Source organism: Agelaius phoeniceus, chromosome 1 (genome assembly GCF_051311805.1).
Source record: "Agelaius phoeniceus isolate bAgePho1 chromosome 1, bAgePho1.hap1, whole genome shotgun sequence".
NCBI classification, from domain to species: Eukaryota; Metazoa; Chordata; class Aves; order Passeriformes; family Icteridae; genus Agelaius; species Agelaius phoeniceus.
In genome coordinates, this window is record NC_135265.1 from 84,289,560 (window position 1) to 84,303,584 (window position 14,025).

General features: G+C 36.4%; 1 long non-coding RNA gene across 1 annotated transcript in view; it reads left to right on the plus strand.

Annotated features, from left to right (window-relative positions):
- LOC143695870 (uncharacterized) overlaps positions 1-13,788 on the plus strand; it is a 77,604-nt gene extending 63,816 nt beyond the window's left edge. Inside the window, exons 4-7 of the long non-coding RNA XR_013185350.1 lie at positions 2,958-3,124; positions 10,394-10,545; positions 10,653-10,771; positions 12,848-13,788. This is a non-coding gene — a long non-coding RNA (uncharacterized LOC143695870). The remainder of the gene's footprint in view (positions 1-2,957; positions 3,125-10,393; positions 10,546-10,652; positions 10,772-12,847) is intronic.
- Positions 13,789-14,025: the final 237 nt, after the last annotated feature.

Sequence of the window (14,025 nt, forward strand, 5' to 3'; positions counted from 1 at the left end):
GCTCAGATGATTAAAGGAAAACTACTGTGTGTGAGCTATCAGTATCAATAGAAGCACTAAGGTTGGAAAAGACCTGCAAGATCAAGTCTAACCTTTGACCAAACATCACCATGTCAACTAAACCATACTACTAAGTGCCACATCCAGTCTTTCTTGAACACTTCCAGGCTTTGTGATTCTACCACTTCCCTGGACAGCTTGTTCCAAGGCTTAACCACCTTTCTTCTTCTTTCAGTGAAGAAATTTTTCCTGATGTCCAACCTGAACCTCTCCTAGCATAGCTTAGGACTATTGACTATTTCTTCTTGTCCTGTTGCTCAATGTCTTTCTTGTACTGAGTGGCCCCAAACTGAGCATAGGATTGGAGATGCAGCTCACCAGTGCCAAGTACATGGGGACAATCACTGTCCTTGTACAACAGTAGCTGGCCACACTATTCCTGATGCAAGCTGGGATGCCCCCAGCCTTCTTTGCCACTTGGGCACATGCTGGCTCATGCTTAGCTGCTGCTGACCAGAACCCCCAGGTCCCTCTCCTACACCACTTTCTGGCCACCCTTTCCCCAGCCTGCATGGGGTTACTGTGGCTGAAATGCAGAACCTGGCACTTGCCCTTGTTGAACTTTATTTAATTTTCCACAGCCCCATTGATCCAGTCTGCCTAGGTCTCTCTCTCTCTCTCTGCAGAGCTTCCCTACCCTCCAGCAGTTCAACACTTCCACCCAATAAAGTCATCCATGCATTTACTGAGGGAGTACTCAATCCCCTCATCTTGATCATGGATGATGTTGTTAAACAAGACTGACCTCAGTGCTCAGCCTTGAGGAACCCCACTAGCAAGCAGATGCCAAATCGATGTCTTACCATTCCTCACCACTCTCCAGGCTCAGCCATCCAGCCAGTTTTTTAACCCAGCAAAGAGCACACCTGTCCAAGCTGTGCACTCACAGGTTCTCCAGGAGAATGCTGTGGGAGACAGTATAAAAGGCTTTGCTGAAATTCAGGAAGACTACATACACAACCTTTCCCTCATCCACTAGGGCAGGTCACTTGGTCATAAAAGAAGATATGGTTAGTAAAGTGGCACCTGCCTTTCCTAACCCCATGCTGGGCCAAATCCCTTGGTTTTCCTGTGAATCAAATCTTTCATAAGTCTCTAGTGAAGAAAAATATATTTTGAAACTTGGCAGTAGATAGGAGAAAATTAAAAAAAACAAAGTCTCCATCTTCATAGCCAGAAATTCAAGTTTGAAATCATTAGTTGTGTTTTCTTTTCCATAAGAGAGAAGGAAAACACAGTTATCATCAATAAACACAATGGTAAATCCAAGTAATTATACAGTACTCTTCATCTGAACACCCTGAGCAGTTTATAATCAGTAATTAATTAAGCCTTGCAGCATTTGAATGATATATTACTCAGGGCACCCAGACTGTAGGCTTTTTGTGTGACCCACAGGTTAACTGGAAAATTCTGGATAAAATATATCTCAAGGCCTAGGATGTTAATCTATTTTTAAATTCAGCTACAGTGAAATAGTCCCACTATGATGTCTGCTCCACGGAGGCAAAAGAAACAGATGACAAGCACGGATGTGGGGTTATAGCAAGTGCAAAATAATGGAGAAGGGCAGCAATGGGAATTTAGAATGGATTACACTTTATTCCACATGCTCAAGATTTCATTTGAGGTTTGGTTATCAGGTGTGTTCTTCCAGATAATTTCTTATCAAGCACAGCAGGACTGTAAAAATTGTACAGTGATTATAAATGTCCCACTTTCACTAATACCTTCCATAGACAGAAGGTGTAATACAGCTACTTTATACCTAAGGGGCACAAGTTCACCTACAGGTAGCCTGTTTGCTGTATCAAAAGTCCAGGCTGGTTTAGAGTCTGTTTTCACTCATATGAACGGAAATTTAGAAAAATTTCATTAAAGTCATTAAGTGGGCTCAGTCCAGCACATATGAAGTCTAGTCCAAATGTAAAGCTGAAAATATGAAATAATAATGGCTTCTGTGTGAGAGAGAGGGACAGAAAAAATATGAAATTTTGTGGCCTTAATACCATTGAAGGCAATTTGTGATGACCATTTAGTAGCTGGAATTTTTTCTTTCAGATGCATCCAAAGCACAAATATGCCTTTAAGGTTTCTCCAATCTTTCAATAAATCTAAATTCTACTGCTGATTTCTGATTTTTTTTTTCACACTGAAGGAGTGAACTGGATTCTTTTTGATCTAGAAATATAGCACTTATGTGACGGTGTTTACAGGGGTCTTTGGATGAGGGAAGAGATGAGAATGTTGACTCTATATTTCAGAAGGCTTGATTTATTATTTTATGATAGATATTACATTAAAAATATACTAAAAAGAATAGAAGAAAAAGGTTCTCAGAAGGCTAGCTAAGCTAAGAATAGAAAGCAAAGAATGATAACAAAGGCAGCTGCCTCAGACTCTCTGTCCGAGTCAGCTCTGCTGTGATTGGCCATTAATTACAAACAAGCAGACGAGACCAATCACAGACGCACCTGTTGCATTCCACAGCAGCAGATAATAATTGCTTACATTTTGTTCCTGAAGCCTCTAAGCTTTTCAGGAGGAAAAATCTTAAGGAAAGGATTTTCATAAAAATATGTCTGTGACAACTTAGATGTGATTTTCTCAAAGGAGGAGGAAATAATATGCCTCTCATTTAACATCTGGTTCTCACCAAACCAATTAACCTCAAGAAAGTTTTCATATTCTGAGGAAATGGTTGAAAGTTCTGTGGTAATTAAAAGTGAAAACCAACAAAAACCCCAAAGAAACAAACAAGATCCCCAAAGAAACAAAAAAACCCCCACAGCAAACAAATTAACCAGTATTGACTGTTTATTACTTTATTATTTAATAATCCACCTGTTTGTAAGTCAGTGAGACAGAAAATCAGCTGTGTTTGTTCTGTTTAACAGATTTCCTTTTTGCATGAATCCACCTATGATCTGTCCATCTTTTGGATTCATCCTGATGTCTATAAGCAGAACTCTTCGTCCCTTCCGTTGACCTTTTTTGTAGATGGAAGCTGATAGTGTCATTCACACCTTTATTCCCTCTTTTGAATGCAAGTAGATATTACCAGGTATGTTCAGCATGTGATGCTTCATGCTTATGGAAAGCTTTTGTATTTTATATCCTGCTTGGTAATTGTTTAAGACGTGTGGAGCTGCAGATCATGTCTTATTTGCTGCACAGTTTGATGTCCTGAGACCACCAGAAGAGGCCCACATAGGTACAGTAAACAAGTATTGCATATGGTTGCACAAGCTAAATGTCAATGCATTAGGCAGGAGACAATGATTAGATAGGTGGGTTTATGTAAATTTCAATATACAAATTCTCTTCCTTTAGCTCCCTGGTATGCTTGATTTATGGAAAACTTCCACCTTGAACCTTGAATAAAAAATGTCCCTTCCATAAACATGATTCTTTGTCCATGTTTAGAGGGTTCCCAACATGTGGCAATAATTCTGTGATAAACTTAAGATTTGACATTTTTCATCAATTTGTGTGCTAGGTATATGCATGGCTACATCAGTGTGCTTCGTGGAAACATTTCCCTGAAATTTTCCTAATGCTAACTCACTTTCATATTAAGTCTCTGGTACAGAATTATTGCATGCAGTCTAGTCAATCCATTTCCTATTTCAAGTGTAATTTTATTATTCTCTAATCTGATACCTTCTCTGTCTATCCAAAATCATGCCATCTTCTTGACAAGTGTTCAGTGTGCTCCTGTCCTCCTCTCTCACTCTTAAACTAAGAAAAAGAAAACCACAGACATGTACTTTGAAAAGGTCAAGTCCTGCTCTCAGCAGCAGCAGCATACTTGAGTATAGACTTGGACCCTAATGGGTGCTGTCTGTCTGCTATCTGACGACTAAAAATGACAAAGATTTCTCCCTCTCTGTATTTACAAAGTTATAAAAAATAATGGTAGAACAAGAAAAGTGCTGCTAATAAGAAAAATTTTGATTATAAGGACATAAATATGATTTCAGAATTCTAAATAAATTTAGAATTCTAATTCTAATAAAAGTAGTAGAAAAATAGCCCTACTGAGTATACCAGCACAGATGATGGGTTGTGGCTGGCATAGCTTACCTTCTTTGTACCTAACCTGTGGCACTTTGGCATAAATAGAAATAAGCATGCATCATTTTACCTACAAATTAGTCTGAAGCAGAGCACTTAAAAGGCCACTACATCATGAAATGGCAGTGGCTCTGCTAAATCACCATCACCACAAACATGTTGAGAAGATATTTGACCACTTTCTTTATGTAAATATATTAACTGATTTGGTTGCATAAGTGATTTTGTTCTTGTTGGTAGTTTGCAATTTTGAATATGATTTATTTATTTACCTCTTCTTAGATGGTTTTTATCTTACATTATTAAGATAGATTTAGACTTTGTTTATGCCTGTGTCCTGTAGAAGTTTTTGTTCTGAAACAGTACATTTTCATAGGTTTCAGAGCATCACCTAGACTAGAGAAAACTACACTGTCTGCTAAAATGAAATCATAAACACCCTCTGCTAAAACAAAATTATACAATTTCTCAGTTCTCTTCCAATTAAGTCCAAAAAAGCCCTAAACTTTGTGATCCTTCTTCGTTTTTCACTTGGTCTGGCATATATGCATGCAAACCTTACAAAGCATCAACTGGAGAAAGAGTGTGAATACTCAAAAAAAATCAATGACTATTTTCTTTAATGTCAACTAAAATAATATGTGAAATCCATCTTCTGGAAATTACTCACAACAAGTGAAAAGGGAACTTTCAATTCAGTGAAAGAATCAATCCAGTGAAAGAATTAGTCATGTAATCTGAAACTTGTCACTGTGAGATGAAACCAAGGGAAAGGAGGTATGCACAGAACTTATTCTTGATGGGTATAAATTAATGAAGCTCCTTTTCAGGAGGCCTAGACCAAAGGAGATCAATGAGAAATTAAGTGAGTTGATGACATACAGAGTTTGCTGTATGAGTTCTCCCTATGCAAGATATTGTTCTACTGCTTTGTATTCTTCTCTAATCTTCAAAAGAAATATTATAAAATATAGCTAAAAAGACTATAGATATATTACTATCTTATTATTGTGACTTTGCCATTATTTTTATTTTGTACTACCAGCAAGCTTCAGTTGTGTTACAATATCACTGGTTTCAGTGATATTGGGTTCATAAACTTGAACTGACTGTTTTCATTCATAGGAGTTGAACAGAAAAGCATTGCATGTGTTTTGAGAAAGGTGTTTAATACATGAACAGAGCATAAAATCATGTGTTCTGTGATCTCAAATCATACACTTGATAGTTTGGGGACATTTTTTTTGGGGACATTTCAGCAGAAACCAGAGGAAAAGTGCAGTAACTGGTCAGTGGCTTCATGCAAGGACAAGGGACCTTGAAGGAGTGAGCTGAAACTAGACGGCTGACACAACAAAGAATATGTAGAGTAAAAACTGAGTCCTGCCAATAGAAAATATATGCTTCTCTGCTCATCCAGTCCTTGCTATGGCTGTGTTGTCTCCGCTCACATCTGATATTCTGACTGACAGCCTATAGAAATTTTTTTCTGGGCATGTGATCACACTTCTTTTGAGATAGGCTGTCTGAAAAAGCAGAATGCACATGTTGAAAGGGGTTTCTTCAATTTGGTTCCCGATTCATGTAGATCAGGACCACTGGTAATATCAGACCTGTGGATGTGGATTCCTGACTATTTAATGTTTTATGTTTTGTGTATCTTGTTGATGTATCTGCTTTTCAGTCAGGATGCAGTAATTACTCAATGTGCAGGTAGTAAGAGCAAGCATCAACCCAGTACAGCTACCTGGGTGCACCTGTGCCACTGTGCATCTGCCCAGAATGTGCACACAAGAGCGTGGTACTTGCTCTGCAACGGGTCCTAAGGTGCATTAAAAAGGCTTTCAGGGGGTCTTCAAAAAGTAAAAAAAAAAAAGAATATCCCACTCATGAAGCCCTTTGTTTCCCAGTCTCAGTGGGATGTTGGTACAGAAAGCTCAGAGAAGGAGGATAAATCCTGCTGCTCAAAGTTGTGAATGGTTTGGGTATTACAAGGGAACACAGGGAGCTGCACTCTTTAAAGTTTATGTGCATATCCTGATGTAATTTTAGGTTTTGCCAGAAAATTCACAGTGCTGATCAGATTCTTCTGTGTATTCATCAATGAGAATATTCTTTTGTTTCTGTTTTCACCAAAACTAGGAGAACTTCTGTAGGGTTTCCTGCAGATCCTGACCAATCACAGGACTTCCTGTCTTTCGGACTTTGGACTGCCTACCTGGTGGCTCCACTATATATTAGTGCTGGAAATTTAAGATGAATGTAGCCTCAATATTTAAATCCTGTGATGTTGTACATATACTGTCTGCAAGTCAGGGAAGAGTTGAAGCACACACAGTATCGCCAATATTGCAAAACTGAGGAATTATTTTTAAAAAGGCAAAAAAAGACGGATATTCCTGAAATTTCTAGAAACACATTTTATCACTACTAAGTAGCTCTTTGTTTAGTTTAGGAAAAAAAAGCAGGTTTTCATCAAACTTTCTTGGGCTTGAGAACAACAGATAAAGACCATATTTGGAAATTTAAAATTAAGCGAGTGTACAGTGATTATGTTGCAATCAATTGAAACAAGGTTAATGGTGGTTTCTTAATATATCTGTTGCTATTAGCTTCAGAAAATCAGCTAAAGCCACTCGGAGAGCTATGGTCTTATCTAGGCTTCCTACACGTTCTATGAGCTCTGATTGAGACAACAAAAAATTGTGTTTGTTTCCAATGTGTTACTTATCTGAAGTCGCAGAAACATTATTTATTCAACAAAATGTACTTTGCTTTTGAAAATCAGTCCATTGAACAGATGGCCTGATACTGGTAAGAATTGATGGAAAAAATTCCATTGATTCCATGCATGGTATCTCATGATTCAAAAATACATATAAGCTCACTTATTTCTATTGCTTAAACAGATCCAAATATCTCCTATTCACAATAACACTTGAAATATGGAACATAAAATATAAAGCTTCAGATTTTGCTGGTTTTTGTAATTTGATGTGAACTTCTATATTGCTTTCCTCTCTGAAAATAGAAAATGCTGAAATGATGTGCAATCCAGCATCATGTATTTGTCAACAATCCATGAAATCTTTCATTGACCTAAACAAAGGCAAATTATTTGTTATGGGTATTCCTAAGGCACAACACTATTAGCTTAAAATTGAATAGAGCCTGAAAAGCAATTGTATAGAAGCAAAAAGAAGGAAAGAATTTATAATCATAACTATGATTGATAGAAGATGATCAGTCCTCAAAGTGAGATGAAAATTGCAAAAAATAAATAGATGAAAGCTATAGTTGTTGATTATTTCCTTATTTATTTTAGATTGCAAATTAAATCTTAAACAGAATTATTACTTGTAGTGTATCTGACAGTGAGAGGTAACCATTTTTTGGGTTTCTTTTATAAACTACACTTGTGATAAAGGCTTGGCACAGCTGATATGAGCAAGCATTGATAGGACCTTGGTACCTAGAAATAAATTCAGTCCTGTTACATGGAGTAGCATATTTCATGCGGGAGAAATAGCAATCTATTTTTAGTTCTGCTGTACTCTTAAGAAATGCACCTTTTCTCCCATGGAAAGAACTTATTGTACTTTTGCAACTCCTTGGACTGTTGGTAAAACATTTTAAGCACAAAATCCAGCAAGATGCAGTCAAGAGCACTACAGACTTGAAAGTCACTCACTGAAAATGGCAAATGCTCTATCTGAGTTTGTTAAGTCCAATTCTTCCCTGATTAGTACAAATACTTCAGTTCTTCCTTCTCATTCATTGGTCAAATCTCTCAAGTGCAATATAAATCACCTTTTAGTTTATTTATTTGTTTATTTTTTGTCTTATGATATATTAAAAAAAAAGTAATTCACGCCAGTTCTGCTTATTTAGAGAGTTGAATTGCCAATGGCAAACTGGAGATAATATGCAGCTCAGCTAAGCTTTCAAAAATCATGTTATAACTGATGAAGTTTTTTCACTGTTGGGATTATTAATCAGCTAGAGAATAAATTAGGCAGTTAGTCTTACTATTGAAAAAACCCTAATGACTTCTAACATTTTTCATTATGCAAGCTCTTTCTGAGTTACTTAAAATGAGCATGGTAAATAATTGAAATGAAAACTTGTCATGATAGCATTTAGTAGGCTTGTTGTTTACTTTCTAATGAATTTATTGAAAGTAGGTTTTCTATTGTGAATTTTACAACTATACAGTTCTGTCAAAGTTTAATATTTACTTAGCTGTTTGTTTGAAGAAGACAAGTAGACTCCCTGTTTTGGAAGATGTGATTTTGAAGCTGGCACAGGCATGAACTAGTGGATCATGGTGTTCACAGTTATCAACAAACTAGCCCTTTCAATGGTCCCAGTGGATGTCTGGAACAGTAGGAATTCAGAGGTATTCTGAGGTCTGTTGGCAGTGACAGTGAGCAGGGTTTTCAAAGGGGAGCTTTCTAAACTTTGCATGCAGGTAGAGGTGTCTGGAATGGGACAAACAGGAAAGAAACACATATACCCTTAAAATATGTAGAAAGCAGGTTCCAAGGCCAATGACAATTAGCAGAGGTACAACAAGCCAGTTACTCCAGGAAATAATAAGTTGAATAGACTATAGGGTGAGTTATCAGCTGCACTGTGACAATTAACCTCAAGGGCAAGGAATGGTTTTGGACATGCCATATTTGCTACTGTAAACAGAGAAAAGGAGTTCCCATCCTCAGTGACTTTTTTAAATGAAAACATTGATTCAGGGCATATTACAGCAAAACCCACTTTGCCTTGCAGTCAAATTTGGTTGAAAGCCTTGAGGTGAGCAGCTAGTCTCAACTCATGCAGCACCTATTCTTTATTTTGTGCACTCAATTGTCCTTTTTCTAGTGAATAATACTTTAAATCACTACTTTATAAAATGAGAATGTAATTTGTATGTTAGAAAGAAGGTTGAAAATTAATAGGAAACTAAAGTAATAGGTAATGTTTGCAAATTTATGCTTTCCAGTGTATCATATCTAGGTCTTACATAGCCTTGGTGTTTTCTGGGATGAGTAGGGCACAATTTGGAATCAAACTTCATTCTCTGGAGTAACCTAGTTTACTCCTTTCATAAAGTGGGGCATGTCCCCCTCAGCTGGTTAAAGGTAATGCTACACCTACTATGTATTTGAAGGTGATATGTGCTGTAAATATCAGGGGCTTATACTCCAGAGTGTTGGTAAGAATGAGATAGGAAAATAAAGCAAAAGAGACTTCCAAGTTCAGTGAATCCATCATTCCCCTATATCTAGCAACCATGATAGTTGATAGTTTATCAAATTTGTTGTTGACAACCATTACATGAATTGATTTTTTTAACTTTTTTCAATTCTTTCTGTACTTTGATTTTGGCAATTTCATGTGAAAATAAGCACAGGAGTTTACAGTTAATGAATGGAAAATTCCTTGAATCAGTTCTTAATCAAAAATTTTTTTCATGTCATCATGTTTTTTGTATTTACAATATGAGGCAAGTAACAGAGTTTCTAATTTTTTATTATTTTCTTATATAATCTACTTTTATCACGTGTCTGTTTTCTGTTTCTTCAGTGATCAGTCCTAACTGCTCAGTTTCTTGTTATATGCAAACACTTCCAGTCCACTTTTCATACTTTTCAATAACCTAGGAACTAACCAAAGTTCTGCCAGGTCTCTTTTGGGATAAGTGATCAGCACTGTGCACACCCCAAATGAGATAATATCATTAATTACAGAAACTCATCCTATGGCAGAGTAAATTGCCCTATTAATAGGGTAACATAACCTATTGTTAGGCTCCCAGCTACAGCTGCATCAAGGAATCTATAGCAATTTTCAGGTCTGCTGTAGGAGTTTCTTCCACAAATTTAGAGTCCTCTGAGATGATGGAAAAATGTGAAATTTCCTTTTCAATGTGAAATCAAATATTTATTATGTTAATGAATAGACAACTTGAATTAAGTATGTCCAAAATTTCTTTCAATCTGTATGACCTTTCCTGACTTAAATGACTTTGTAGTATCTGCAATCTTCAGTAAGTAGAGAGCCAGTCATGTTTTACAGTTTTTTTAAAACTATTGATCAGCATTGAACAATAAAGTTGGAATGCAATAAACTCTTTGTTGTGTTCAGTTAGTTGCTTTGGTTTGGGTTTTAACTGGTTATTTCATTGTGCTCTTTGGCCTTTTCTTCACAAAAATATTTTCTTCATGACAATTCCTTTTGAGATTATTTCCTCTCATAGAATCATAGAATATCTCAAGCTGGAGTGCACCTATAAGGATCACCAGCTCTCTGCTCTTTGCTGAACTGCCCTAAAACTAAAAGATATGACTGTGAGCATCACCCAGACACTTCTTGAACTCTGACAGACCCGGTGCCATGACCATTTCACTGGTGAGCCTGTTCCAGTGGCTGACACCCCTCTCAGAGAAAAACCTTTTCCTAATGTCACATATGAACCACCCTGAGCTTCATTCTATTTTTTTGGCTCCTACTACTAGTCACTGGGAAAGGAGATCAGCATCTGCTCTGCCCCTGCCCCCCCTGAGGGCTGCAATGAGGTCACCCTCAGCCTCCTCTTCTTCAAGCCGAACAAACCAAGCGACCCCAGCAGCTCTTTGTAAGTCTTGCTCTTGAGGCTGTTCATCATCTTGGTTGACCTGCTCTGGACACATTACTATAACTTGATGTCCTTCTTCTGCTGAGGCACCCGAAACTGCACACAATGCCTGAGGCTGGGCATGTAGAGTGGGACAATCACCTCCTCAACCAGCTAGCAATGCAGTTCTTGATGCTCCATGGGATGCAGTTGGTCCTTTTCATTTCTTATTTTATAGAATCTTAATCAGAACCATGCCAAAGTCTCTTAAGCAGTGTTACTAACTAATGTGAAATATTTTTTCTTCATTTACCACTTTATAGATCTATTCAAAGAACTTAAATAAAAACTAAGAAATGAGATTTTCCTTTGCAGAAGACATGTTGTTTTTATTCTGCTTAATGATATCCTAGACATTGCAGTTTTTATCCTTGGTAACCATCACTTCAACTAATATGCTAGGTATGGACATAGACCTTAAATCTCTAAATGCTCTTTTAAGAGTAAAATTCTTACTACTAATTAGGTCAGATGGCTAATCTGAAAATTCTAATTTAAAAAAAGTCACTCTACCAGTATACCAAGATTTAGTTATTCCTAATGAGTAGTATCGAAGTTTTGGCTTTAATTCACAGTAGAAGACTAATTAAACTAGAGAGGGCTCTGTGAAATAGACATACCATGAGATTTCCACCAATTGAAATGCTTTTATGGTTTTTTTGAATAAAAGAAGGACAATACAAATAATTTTCTTGAAAACTGTCAATAACTTTTTTCTAAAATTAGAATAGATCTCACCAAATATCTATTGAGCTGAACAGTCAAGACCACGGTAAATAAAAGATATATAAGATTAAGTATAAGAACAGGACAGGTAAGCAGTGATACTTTTTGAAAATATTCTGCAGCCTTCAAAAATTTGTACTTAGGAATTTCTTCAGCTAGACACCTTAACTGTCTGTTTAATAACCCTCCATGGAATTTTCTATGGTATTGTTCAACCACTCTGAACTTGTCAACTTTTAGCAACCATATCATCCTTACTAGCTGATGATTAGGGGCTAAGATGGCCAAATCTGAGCATTTCTGTTCAACCCTTCAGTGAATCCACATAAAAGTGATTAAGTTTTATTATTTTGCAGGAAGCATTCAAACCAATTTACTGATATTAGAAATGGTTTAGAAAAAGAAATACAGCTTTTTATTTTTTGCAGCACAGAAAAGACAATAAAATTTACAGTGCGATTCTATCATGTAGGGGGCATTCCCACAGCTGTTGTTAAGGTCTGTATTGCACTTGGCATCAGAGCAGAATCAGTCCATTAGGCAACAAGACTTCTACAGAATAAAGGATATTATAAGATTCCATTATTTCACCATTAGAGCCAATGTATACATGTGGCTGCTTATACTCTTTTTGCAACAATTTGAATATATTCATCCTGCCTGCTATAGTTTCAGAGATGATTAGTCTTCAATACAGGCCCTGGGTAATGACTTCAGCAAAGAAGGCTGAGGCCTCTACCATATTCACAAAGTGATCCTTGTGTGAATGGAAAAAGTGCAAAAGAGCTCAAAGCTAAACATTATCCTGTACTAACCTCCTGTATATTTTGATTGCAAAGAATTTTTCATGTTGTAGGTTCATATTACCCTCAATTAGTGTGTGAAATTTCTGTTGGCATGTTACAAATGCCCCTTTGAGGTATCAAGAAACATTTTTCATTTATATAATGATGGCTTTGTTTGGCATCAAAGTTTTGTTAATCAGAGTCTCTTCTGTCCTTGCTTCATAAGTAGACAATCAAATAAAACAGGTCTAGACTTTCTGAAACTAACTGAGATGCATAAATTTCAGCAGGTTTGAGGACAATGACATGAGGATAAAATACAGTATAAAAGGATAAAATATATGTAAATGAAGTATTACTTTAACCCTATGTTTCTAAGATTTTCCTGCTTTTTTATTGAGGCAGAAATGAACAAAATCAAATAAATAGTTTAAAATAAAAGATCCTGACATGCTCTAGAGATGTCCTACCATATTTGCCATCATAACCAAAATTATAAAATTATTTAATCTCTTTTTCCTTCTAGGTTGAAACCTTCAAATTGGAAAAGCTGATGTTTAAGACATATTTCCATGTAAATTGCTTTAAAGTATTTTCATGTAAAAATTCATAGGAAGAATAAATAGTAATTATCATTGCAGGCAGCTCAAACTGAAGAAAACTCTGCACTTCACAGCAGCAATTAAGGAAAGCAAACTTGGTAAGATGGATAATGAATAGGATATAAAGCACACAGGTATCCCATAGGAAATCAATGGAACTCTCTCCTCAGAGTCAATCTGGAAAAGGATAAGGAAACAAGGAGTGTTCAGAAGTGAGCAGTGAGAACTATAAGATGTGAGGCTTTCAGTAAACTGTTCTATGAAGCAAAATTATGGCATCAAGATTGAGTAATTTGGCAAGTGGATTCATAGAAGCTATCCATTAACATATATCACAAAGAATCAAAGTGTTTAAACTGAAGGGATCTTTGGAAATCAGTCAAGTCACCTTCTCAAGCAGGATCAGCCAGAGCAGGTTTTCCAGGACCATGTCCAGTTACATTACAAACATATCCACAGAGACTCCACAATGGTTTCAGGTAATCTGTTAGAGTGTTTGACCACCCTCAATGTGAAAAAGAGGGGTGTGCATATACATATCAAGACATATAGCTATAGGTAGCCAGATGAAGATATAGCTACAGTCATATAGATACATACACATGTATTTACCTCCATCCTGCAATCCCATGCGAACAGGAGTGCCATGCATGGGCAGGTAAGATGACAATAAATTTATGTAAGAATTCCTACTTACTGAGTCTTTGTTTATTCCTGTCTGTGATAACAAAGACCTTACCAGAAGCTGTGGATTTCCTAAGAATTCATTTTCAAGCTCCAGTAGCTATGAAATGTTATGAATAGTCATAGATGTGCACTAAAAATTTGAAAATACCATTGTTTGTTCAACTCATTCTCAAAATATAAATTACATCAGAAGCTTAACAGAACACCAAGCGATGGTGTTGCTGATGTTATGCTCATTTTAAATGGACATTTAACCTGATAAGAGAATATGTCTTTCAGAATCAGATTTAGAGTTTGATTAATTTAATTTTGAAGATATTTTTGAGAAACACCTTCAAAGATAGAAATATTGCAATCTCAAAGCATATTTCTCTGTAACTGATTACTGAAGGATTTTTTAATCTTCCTCCAAAAT